Source organism: Nilaparvata lugens, unplaced genomic scaffold (genome assembly GCF_014356525.2).
Source record: "Nilaparvata lugens isolate BPH unplaced genomic scaffold, ASM1435652v1 scaffold6953, whole genome shotgun sequence".
In the NCBI taxonomy this organism is placed as follows: domain Eukaryota; kingdom Metazoa; phylum Arthropoda; class Insecta; order Hemiptera; family Delphacidae; genus Nilaparvata; species Nilaparvata lugens.
In genome coordinates, this window is record NW_024092704.1 from 2,755 (window position 1) to 14,616 (window position 11,862).

General features: G+C 29.1%; 1 long non-coding RNA gene across 1 annotated transcript; it reads left to right on the top strand.

Annotated features, from left to right (window-relative positions):
* The first annotated feature begins 4,232 nt into the window (after positions 1-4,232).
* Positions 4,233-5,014, top strand: LOC120356507. Its single transcript, XR_005574054.1, has 3 exons — positions 4,233-4,334; positions 4,483-4,782; positions 4,835-5,014. It is a non-coding gene; the product is annotated as an uncharacterized LOC120356507 (long non-coding RNA).
* Positions 5,015-11,862: the final 6,848 nt, after the last annotated feature.

Sequence of the window (11,862 nt, forward strand, 5' to 3'; positions counted from 1 at the left end):
TATAAAGTATAATAATAATTTAAGTTAAGATAATAAAATAAAAGAATTAGTGTAATATCAATTTAGTTTTAAATATTCAAATGGCGCACTTTGAAGTATATCTTTACAAGTTGTTAAGTAAAAATAAATATTAACAAAAGAGAATAACAGTATATAGTATAGGATTAAAGTTTAATATACGTAAAAGTAAACAACTTACTTTACAATTTAAGCTAATAACTTTTGAACGGTACCGTTATCAATCTTAGCTAAAAGTCATCACAGCACCAACGTGAGTACCCTTAATAAAGATATTGGGACACTTCTTTGACCAGTCTTGCTTTCTAATTCATCTTGAATTTTATCTCCATCATCAACTTCATCTAATTCACATAGCGTGAAAAGCTTGACCTAACTTTTCGGCAGCAGCCTTAGCACGCTTACAATAGGGGATATGGACTTGGAGAGATCATTAAAGTGTTACCATCAATGTTTTGTCAATAAGTTCTTTAACGTTAGTCATCTTGTTATATTTATTATTAAAGTTTTTAATAACCAACAATTATTACCAAGTCCCTCTTATACTCAAAGTTTGATGCAAGTTATACCTTATTTTAAATCACTTAAACAAATGACGTAAACCTAAAGTAAAATTTTATTTCACTATTACTAATTCTGAAAATTACGAAGTTGAAACTACTCAATTTAGAGATATCCGTATTTTTCGCTATAATAAACCAGCTCTATCTTGGATCGTAGCTTACTGCCAGTAACGTATAGTATACGCACATTATTAATAAAAATACTATTAATAATTGATTACTACGACCATAGCATATTTATTACATGAAAATTGGAATATTTAAACCTAGTAAATGATCAATCTAGCTAACATACTCGATTTAGAGATAATTATGCTGAGTTGTGTAAATGTAATATTTAGTTATCAGATATAATACTATAGCAGATAGTAAGACTAATGATTTGAAAGTTCTACGTAAAGTAACTGAATAATACTTAAATACATATTAATCTAATATATTTATTAATATATAATAAATTAACTTTTATTTCCATAATATAAATAATGCTGCATCATAATATAACTTTTAATTGGTAAGTAGGCTATTCAAAAAAATTTTATAAGTAACAAAATCACACAATATTATACATCAAATCACTCCTGATAATTATAATCAAGATTTATTTAAGATTAATAAGATTAATTTAATAATACGCTAAATAGTTAAGGATAAAAATATTTTATTAACTATTGACTAATTTATTATACACTTATTATACACTTATTTCTCGTTATAGAATAAACTTTATATTATTGAATTCAAGTTACTGTCAAGCTAATGTATAGTATAAATACATTGTTAGTTTGTATTACTAATTTAGACTATGTTCGCAGCCAAATTTACAAAATAATTACTATTACTAATACCTAAAAGGATTATTAAATTATTAAATTCACCAATACAAATACCTTGACTATATTATCTATTAAAATAAGGAATATATTACTAAAAATGCACATCTAATGTGCTATATATTATAACGCTTAATAGAGCAAAATAAAGATATTTATTAGCTTGATTATTTGCATAAAAAGTAATGAACCTGTAATTAGCTTTAATAATTTTTTTTAATAATTTTGATATGATTTTGAGTAATTAAATATTAAATAATATCCATTATTAATAAAATTAAATCTCTACTTTTATTATCATAAATTTTACATTTAAGAATTAAATCTACTCGGTTATATAATTATATACCGATAACTTGGTAAAATTAATTTATTAACTATTGAATATAATCTAGTTAAATTAATATAAAAATCTGATTATAATATATACATAAGGTAATATAAGTAATAGATATACAAGGTAAAAGTATAATAATAAGTTATAATTATTGAGTTAGCCAGTAAAGTATGACTTATATAAATTTTCAAACTTTAGCTAATTTAAAAGCAATATATAAAATATAATAATTATAGTTAATTTGTAAAAAAATAATCGATATATTAAATTATCTTATAAACAATATTTTATATTTATTATTTATAAATTGTTTAATTAGTTTATAATAGAATTATAATTATAATTTTAATTAAAATTAAAAAGTATTTGTTCAATATTATGTAAATGAATAAATATTAAAAGATAAATTATACTACTGTTATATTATATACTTGCGCTTGGAAAGTACGATTTTAAACCAAATTACTAAGTTAAATTTTTTTTTCTATATAATATATAAAATATATAATTTTAATTTGCTCAACATGCATTGATATTAATTATTTAAAAAAAATATTACTATTTTTAAGGTTTATGATAATCTTAAATAATTACTTACTTTTAACCTAGATTTTAGTTAAAGTGAAATAATGTTATTTTTTAATTATTTAAAGTATAGATATAACTATATTACACTTAAAGGCGTAAAAATATTATATAATATAGTTTATGAAGATAGTCTTTAAAAGTAGAAATAATCACTCAATTATATTAAAATTATAAGTTACAGGTTATTATTAGTTTAAATTTGTTTACTTGTTAATAGTAATGGTTAACAATATAAAAATCCAAGTTAAACTATTGAAAAATTGTATAATGCGGTTATATAAATAAAAGTTATCCATAAAAGCGTAAAACTAAAATATAGATAGTTATTAAACGCTTATATTTGAATAATTTATAATATTTAATTCTTTACATTATTAACTTAATAAAATTAGGGAAAAAAATTAATTAATCTAATCCCATAAATTAAATTAAAATTTTAATTTATTAAATAGACACGATCTAAGAAAAAAATATATAAAATAAACAGAATATAGACTAAAATTAATTATAGAAAATATTAATATGGCAAAAGTAATAAAAAAATTATAAAAACTTAGGAGATGCTAATTAAACGATTTATTAGGATAAAGTTAGATATAGAGAAATTGTAGAAGGAGACCAACCTGAAAAGGTTTAAAAGTCAAAGAAGGAGAAGAAAGAGAAGAAGGAAAAGAAATGTAATTATAATATCAATTATAATATATTTTTATTAATATTAATATAATTTTTTTAGCTAAAAAGGAAAAGAAGTCTGAAGGTAAATTTAAATAAATTAAAATAATTTTATAATCCTAATTTTTTCAATAAATTTTAGTCGATGATATAGAAGAAATAGAGCAAGGTAAAATAAAAATATGCATGATTGAGTACAGTTTATTAATAACGTTAATTTTATAGAGGAAATGAAGAAGATGAAGAAGTCAGCGCTACAATATTAAGCAAAGAAGAGAGTTTATCTAGTCAAATTAATAATTTATTCGATAAAATCACAAATTTGAGAGTAGTCCATTACTAATATAAGTGAACAATTAAAGGGATTAAATACAGTACAGTGAATAACACTGATTTAGAGTTAATCTCTAACCTTCCCAAATTACTCAAATTATACGATAATAGTTTACAATTATTGAAATCTTTACACTTTAGTAATAGTAACTTAAATTCTAATAACTTTAAGGATTCTAACCAAGTTATTCAGGTAAAAAACGGTTTATTAGACTGATTCATAAGCTGATATATTGACAAATTTAGGAATGCTACAACTCAATTGAATTAACCAATTAAAAGACCTAATGAGCGTACAACTCTACCAACCCTTAACCCAGTTAAACAACGAATTAAAGTACTCTATGCTAGCTCTTACAAAAGGATCAAACTGTAAACAATGTACTAACCCCAGCCTTAAATAATACCAATATTGAAGAAAAATTCAGAGAATTTTACATGGAAAATATGGCCAATGCATTGGGGACGAATTGGATGAAATTAGACAATTGGAGAACTTAGACGAGGATAAGATTAAAATTTTAATTCAATCTTTAGAAATGGTATTAATAATTTTAGTGGGGAAGAGAAGGAATTACAATTTAATAAAACTATACCACTATTTTAACATATATATAATTCATTCGTATTATATTACATTTGCTAATTTTTTTTTGCATAAAATTAAGATGTTTTTAATGTTTTATTTCGAGATTATAGCGCTAAAAGCTTAATTATTGGCTTAAGTATAATACTTTAAACATTTTAAATAACATATCGATCAAATGCTCTAGTCAATATAAAAATAGTATTAACGAAAAACTTTGAAAAAATATCGAAATTTTGAAAGCTAAATTATGAGAAAATTTAAGTAGAAATCAATAAACACGGATTTCCTACTTTGGAAAGCAGTAGGGGAGATTAGGGAGAAGGTTCAAGTAAATTTCATCTAAACTGTAGTTGAATCCCTCTTACCTGGTGTGTCCAAGCTCCTACATCACAGTCAGATATGTAAGAAATTAATACTAAAAGGCATCCATCACGATATCGATCAACAATAACATAAAAAGACATAATATAATGAAAAAATAACGATCTATAAAGCCTATACAAATAAATATTTACTTTGTTTAAACAATTGATCTAACGATTTGATTAGCATGCGTTACATCGCCGCTCAATTACTCCTCTCCCCGGTGGTAACACCGCTGCTTCTGCCGAAGACATCAAGACTCTCTTAACTTCCGTTGGTGTTGAAGTTGAAGAAGAACGTTTAAACGCTCTCCTTGCCCAAACCGAAGGTAAGGACCTAACGAACTCGTTGCCGCTGGTGCCTCTAAGCTCGCTTCCGTTCCCTCCGGTGGTGCTGCCGCTGGTGCCGCTTCCTCCGGTGCTGCCGCTGGTGGTGGCTGCTGAAGCCGCCGCCGCTGCCCCCGCTGAAGAAGAAGAAGAAGATGATGTAAGTTTTCACGTATAGTAATTTGCAATTTAGATAATCTATTTTTCTATAGGATATGGGCTTTGGTTTATTCGACTAAACACGTTATTAAATCCACCAATAAAACGTGTACTAGTATCAAGCGTTTTGTACTCACTTCAAAATCAACTTGGACTTCTACCCATCCTTCTCAATGGTTTCCCCTGAGGCTAATTGATTAATGTATTAAACTGTGTATAATCTTCATCTTAAATACTGATTCTAGTAGTATAATCTCCATATTTTGGTTTATATATAAGGTTTTCATTAAGGTCTATTTATTAGTTCGGAGTTTATATCTATTAGCCATGTAGAGATCAGTATATAGTTCATAGTAATAAGTATTTCAGTATAGATCTGTCACTGCTTTCAACATTTCTATGCCAAACTCTATTAATCATGTGTTTTCTTTAGCAAATGATCTATCTAATTCACTCTTTGAAATATTTTGCTTATATTATTCGTTATTACTCGCTTTATTTTTTTTTAGATTAGTCTAGTCTATATAGTCTATTTTAATACTCATTAATACAAATAATACTATTTTGTCAATTATATAGATTATATAAGTACCGATATTTGACATAACCTCTAACTTCTATCACATAATACATTTTCGGCCTTTTATATCTGTTTTTTAATGTTACTTTACTCTATTTAATATATATCTATTAGCCATACTATATCGGATAGCATAATTTGTTATTTTATAAATCAATGTATATTAGCTTGGTTTATTATTATATATATTATTATAGCATATGCCAATTCACATTATAATTTAGCCTTTATTGTCAATACAATGCTCAATATACCATATTAGCTCAATCATTGCCAAAACTGATAGCACACATTACATTATTACTAATAAACTATTTTTAAATTGTATCATTACATAAATTTACTTTATATCAATTATTGCGTTATTATTGAGTAAGATTAATTTTAAAGATTTGTATAGAGATTAATTCATTATGATAAACTTTTATTGTAATTTTAAAGTTATGATTTAAATTTACTATATTTACAAAGTAATGCATAGTATTATACTATTAAATGAAGCTATAAATAAGATGAGTTAGCCATTACTATAACAATACAAAAAGTAATATTAACTTAAAATTTAATTTTTATTATTAAATTTACAAAAATTCGTTTTATCCAACATGTCAAGTACTAGACAAACCATTGAAAACAATATCTTTAACCACCCATAATGATCTACTCTAGACTGACTGTCCATATTCCAGCTCTGCAAAAAGCGCTGCCAGAGAATTAGGTATCGAGTTCCAAGTGAGGAGTTAGATCGAATTGCTGACGGTGAAAGTATTCAAAGTGAATTGGAGCAGATCACAGGTCAGAAATCTATTCCAATATTTTTGTTAGAGGCGAGCATATTGGAGGTTTTGATGAATTTCAAAGGGTATTGATAGTGGTAAGATTCAGGAGCTATTATCAAGCTATCAAGGTAGCTGAACGAGTTAATTGTATTAATATTCCATAATAAATTATTTTTATTGTTTAATTTATTAAAAGAACAGTTTATAGATATTATTTTTATTTAATTTGTTACACTTAAAGCAGTAGCATAAAAATTAATATATACATATACTTATATCAACCTATTATTGTATACAAATTAAAAATTATTTATTAATTAATTATTTGCTAATAATCTCTTATAGCCCCATTCTAATCTTTGCTAAAAAATCATCACACCCACAACATGGCTCCCCTTTAAAAATATGTTAGGAACTGTAGTTTGCCCTGTTCTATTAAATAATTCCTTTTGATAGCATTTCCATCCTTAACTTTATCCAATTCTACGCAATTAACTTTAATTCCAGCAAAATTTTTTGCAGCTGCTTTAGCTTTATCACAGTATGGGCAGTAGGATTTGAGAAAATCATTAATGTATTTTCGGAAATGTATTTGTCATGGTTTCGTTGATGGAAGGCATTTTTTGGAGTTATTAAATAAATAAAGTAGAAAAGAGTAATAAATAGAATAATGATCTATTTACTTTTATAGTAAACTTTTATCTATATGTGGTTTTTCTCACATATGTTTTTGGCGTTGTGCAAGTTCGCTTGAATTGGTTAAAATTTAAATTATTAAATTTGAATAATAAAGAGAGTAAAAATTGAAGAAATGTATTTATTAAATATAAAGTTGAATATATTTTAACATTCATTTTTACTAGTGATATAAAAGCGTCTAATGATACATAAAAAAAATAACTAGTCAGCTATTAAAACAATAATTCAAATTATAGCTAATCGATATATTTTTCAAATTAATATTTAATTTTTTCTCATATGCCTATTTTTATAAAATTTTTGAATAACTACGTTTAAAGTTTTAATAGTGTTAAAAAGTTGTGTTAATTTAAAATTAATGAAGGTGTAGATTTTATTAGATTAATGGAAATTCCAAAATTTAATATATGGGGAATAAAATAACTTTAATGTCCGCCTTGTTGATGACCGCCATATCCTTGGTTAGGATAACCGTGGTGGTGCCTGTGAGGGGACTTGGCCTTGGTCAGGCGTACATGTGCTGGTGGCGCCTGCTTGTGGCTGTTGCTGCTGGCTAGTGGGAGGATGTTGTTGCTGTTGACCATGTGATAATTGGGGGCATAGCCAGGTTGAGTAGAGTACATAGGCTGACTGGTTTGGTAGCCGGGTTGCTGTTGGTGATTTGGGCTGCAGTATAAGCTTGCTGAGGAGGCATAGTGTAAGCTTGTTGAGGGTGAGTGTACTGTTGGAACTGTTGTGATTGAGCATGATGTGGTTGAGATGGACTTGGTGCTGGCTTTGAGCGGGGCTTGGTGTTGTGATGGTACAGTGTGAGGTTGGTGAGAGGATGCTGAGATACAGGAGCTTGGTAAGATTCTGACTAACGTATGTGGTAGCTCATCAGGAAGCGGCGTAATGTGGCTTTTGGCCTTGATGAATCTTGAGCCCATTCCAAGCATTGGGTCATTCATATTACCACCCATAGCGATAATATCTTCAGGTCTAAAAAGACATTGGATGTCGCCCTGTGGTAGTTGGCAAATCTTGACCACCCTCCATCATAGATGAACCAGCAGGAGCAGAAATAATGAAGCTAGCTTGGGGTTGACCACCTTGATTAAATTGTGCAGCAATGTTTTGTAAATGATAGGGTCAATGAACCGTCAGCTTGAATGCAGCTGCTGATGTGTGGAGAGATTGAAGAATTGAGGTGGAATTGACCGCGAAGAATCCAGATGCCGGATCCAGGAGTATTGGAACCTTGGGATACAAGAGATTTTGTCTCAGTTTCATAAACTTCTGGTAAAGGAATGCGTAAGTGTTCACATAATCCAGTGATAACATTTGTAGCAAAGCGACCATTTTCCAATCTTTCGGATAGCTTATGTAAGCTTTGTAAGCAGGAGATTAAAAAGTGAATAATTAGGATCATGGGTCAAATTTGGTGTGGGAGGTGAAAGCTTGATTTTATGCATGAATAAGAACTGCTTACGTATGATGGGTAATGAGGAAAGCGGGGCCATGTTTAGCAAATACGTTTTCCATAGCAGTCATAATTCTAGTAATTTCATTTGCTGAAGTGATGGCGTCTTCATCATATTTGGAGTAACAATACGGAATAAGCTATCTGTATGACAAAGAGTTTGACCTACAATGCATGATACATGGTACATCAAGTGTAAGTAAGGAGCCAAATATTTTGTGAGCTACAATTTTTCATTTCAGCTAAATTTATAGGCTGATCTAAATTCAACTGCTTAAGAGGAGCTGGAGTCCTTTAAACCAATTCTTTAAACTAGTCATGCCTTCAAGAGAGCGGTTGGCTCTTTCACGTAAGTTGCTCTTTAGTTTAACTGAAGTGAGTAAACGATTCAATTACCAGAATCTTGGCAAGTTTCGCAAAAGCAATAAAAGTATTTTCTACAATAATAACCTGTTGATTATCTTCGTCGTCAGCGAAACGGGTAATTTAACGTCACTTAACTCTTGTTGAATTGATAAGGTCTACCCAACATAGTGGAGTACAAGGTGTCAAGGATGAACAACCCCACCAAATCTTTTTGTTGAGTTCTTGATCTTGATTATCGTTTGTTGTGCTGAATAAACTTTCACAGTCCTTATGTAAACCTAATTCCATAGCCATTCTTGTTGCCATACCAGATTATAACCAAACGTTATTAGAAATAGAGGCTCTATGGGGATATAAGGTCATTAAAAGTAAAGCTGAATTGTAGGAAGCTCAGCTTCAGAGAAGCATTCATCCAAGCATTGCTTAGCAAGAGATTCAATTGTTCAGCAACTTCTTCCTACTTTTCTATCCTTGAATTGGGCAAAGAACCCATACTGTTTTCAATCGGTATAGAAATATGCAACAGCGAAATAGCATTCAATAATAAGCTAGGGATTTTACCTTTGTCGAATTGGTCCATAATGGCTGTTTTATCCAAAATAGGGAAGAATGGATAATGGTATTTAAAGTACAAGTCTAATAGATGACGTTTAGCAGCAGTGGATATGGGCTCTTCTTTATTGACATGGGTAAGTTATCTCATAGCTGTTTCTTCGAATAGTGTAGCCATCTTTTCGCAAACTTCCTGAGTTTCTTTTTTACTATTACCAGTAAATACCGGGAAAACACCATAATAAAATACATTGTCTGCGGAATTTTTATCCCCAACCCAAATACCATTTAATTCATCCTCTTCTTCATAGGAGGGGAAGAGAAGCGATTGGCTTCGGACCTGGTTGGGAAGTATTTTTGGTCTTGAGAAGGTTGATGGGGGGACGATGAATTGGGTGTATTGCGTTGACCGGCTTGCTGAGCCCTTCTAGGGGGTAACCTGCAGGGAAAGGTTGATTAAGGAAGTTTAAATTACCACCTCGGTGTAAAGTGCTTGGTTTAATTCGTGCTCAGAGAAAGTTTCAATATTTGAGTAAAGATTAAATAGAAACCTCCATTTTGGAAGGGATCACCAGACCCGGCACCCTAAGTACCGGAGTTTGATGAGCATTTAATTCTGCGTTAATAGTAGCGCCCAAATCGGGATCACCTAAATTATAATAGCGTTTGCGGAGCGTAATATACAGCCGCTACAGAGAACGCTTGAACTGGAAGCTTGCTGACGTTTACATTGTTGGCACAATTGCCTGAGGTATTTTGGTAGGATTACTCATTATCCAAGTAATATATTAATACAACTAGTGAAAAATAATAATACAATAAGTGGCTAGCGGTTATTATTTTAAGTTTTAATCTTTTAAACTGCTTTTTTACAAGTTATAATGGTGAAAGAGACAAAGTTAATTATTATGCTGAAATAGACGTGAATTTAATTTAGAGCGATTATTAATGGTAATAATTGGGTTTTATGGATTCCTATTGGACCTTTAATTTAATCTCTTAAAATTCACATCTATTCTATTTTCTCGCACGGTCGAGAAGGTCATAAAAATTATTTGAATAGCTCTATAGCTTTAGTTCTGGATGGTGTTTGATCGGCAGATTGTAAATGACCGATGTATATTATACTTTTCCCCACTGTTAATACACAATACGCTCCATAAAATACTTCCTCCTATTATGGCAGTTATTAAATTCAGCGCTAAATTTGAATAGTTTGATTGAGCAAACTTTTGGGTAAAATTTATGCATATTATCTTGAAACTGCCAACTTTACAAATTAAGTCAAATTAATTAATCTTGGTTTTACCATCACTCTAATCATATCTAAATTTCAACTTTTTTGATTTTCAGCTAATACTTTTATTTATTTTTTTGTAAAATGAACACGCCTTCCACATGGCATAGTAAGTCGATTGTAACTATATGACAATCAATCATACTAATTCGTTATATTATAGCGAATATAGGCCTGCATAATATTTTTGATCTATTAATCTCACCAATTCTTCTACATTATTCCATTGTGAATAGGAACTTTAGTAGCCAATCATTGATTCCAATTTATAGAGATATAAATAAAGCGAATGAGGGACACATGCCAGCACAATGCTGTATTTAGCTCTACTAAATTCTCACAAATTGAGTTACCACCAATTTTTGGCTATTGATGAGTTAGTAGAGTTTACACGAAGAAAAAAAAATACTTGATTGCATTATATAAGCAAATATTTTACATCTAAGTTTCCTGCTCCAAGTTATTTTTATCACTCTCTAATCAATATCCAACTGCAGTTGTTCCACTTTGCGAAAGTGTGGGTATTTGCTTTTTGCAGTGCATATTGCCGATAATTTGTAAGATTGGTAAATTTTGTTGTTTAGTAAATTGACCAAGATTTTTACTAAATATATCTAATGTAAACATTAAGTACTTTTATGCTAATTTTAATTGTATAGCTCAGATTTTAACATGGCTTTCTATTGGCTGTATTTTATCACCTCATATTGGTATAGATTTGTAATTAATTATAATTTCTATAACACGAAATTATGCATTGAATGCATATATTAGCATAAATGTTTGTATGCTAGTTTATTTATTCGCTCTGACAAATATGGTCATTAGTTATTCTTATTAGCAAATTCGGGTATATTGCAGTAGCTAACCTAAATATATAACTATATAATAGCTCAGCTGTTAGCTACATGTCCAAATAATATTTAAACCGTTATTATTATCAAGTTAGTTTACAACCACGTCAATAATTGACAGCTATTCATATAACAAAATTTTAAAACGTTAATATACATACTTACGCAGCTCTATATCTTGTACAATTTGAGAGATTTTTTCTTTAGAAATATAAAATTATATGCGAGTAAATGCATTGAAATAATATGATTCTTATCCATTCATTTTAACCTATAATACAGTACTAATTTAGTTGAAATTGCCTAAAAACAAGTTTAGATAGCTAATTTAATGGATTGGAAAATAAAATTGCAGGATCGCGGTTAAATGCAAGTTTAAAATGCTTGGCAAGCAAATTATGGTAATTGTTATAAAAGCAGCTTATTAGACTGCTATTGACTTGTGTAATTAATAGTCATATATATACCCAGATATTGTATTATATAAAATGT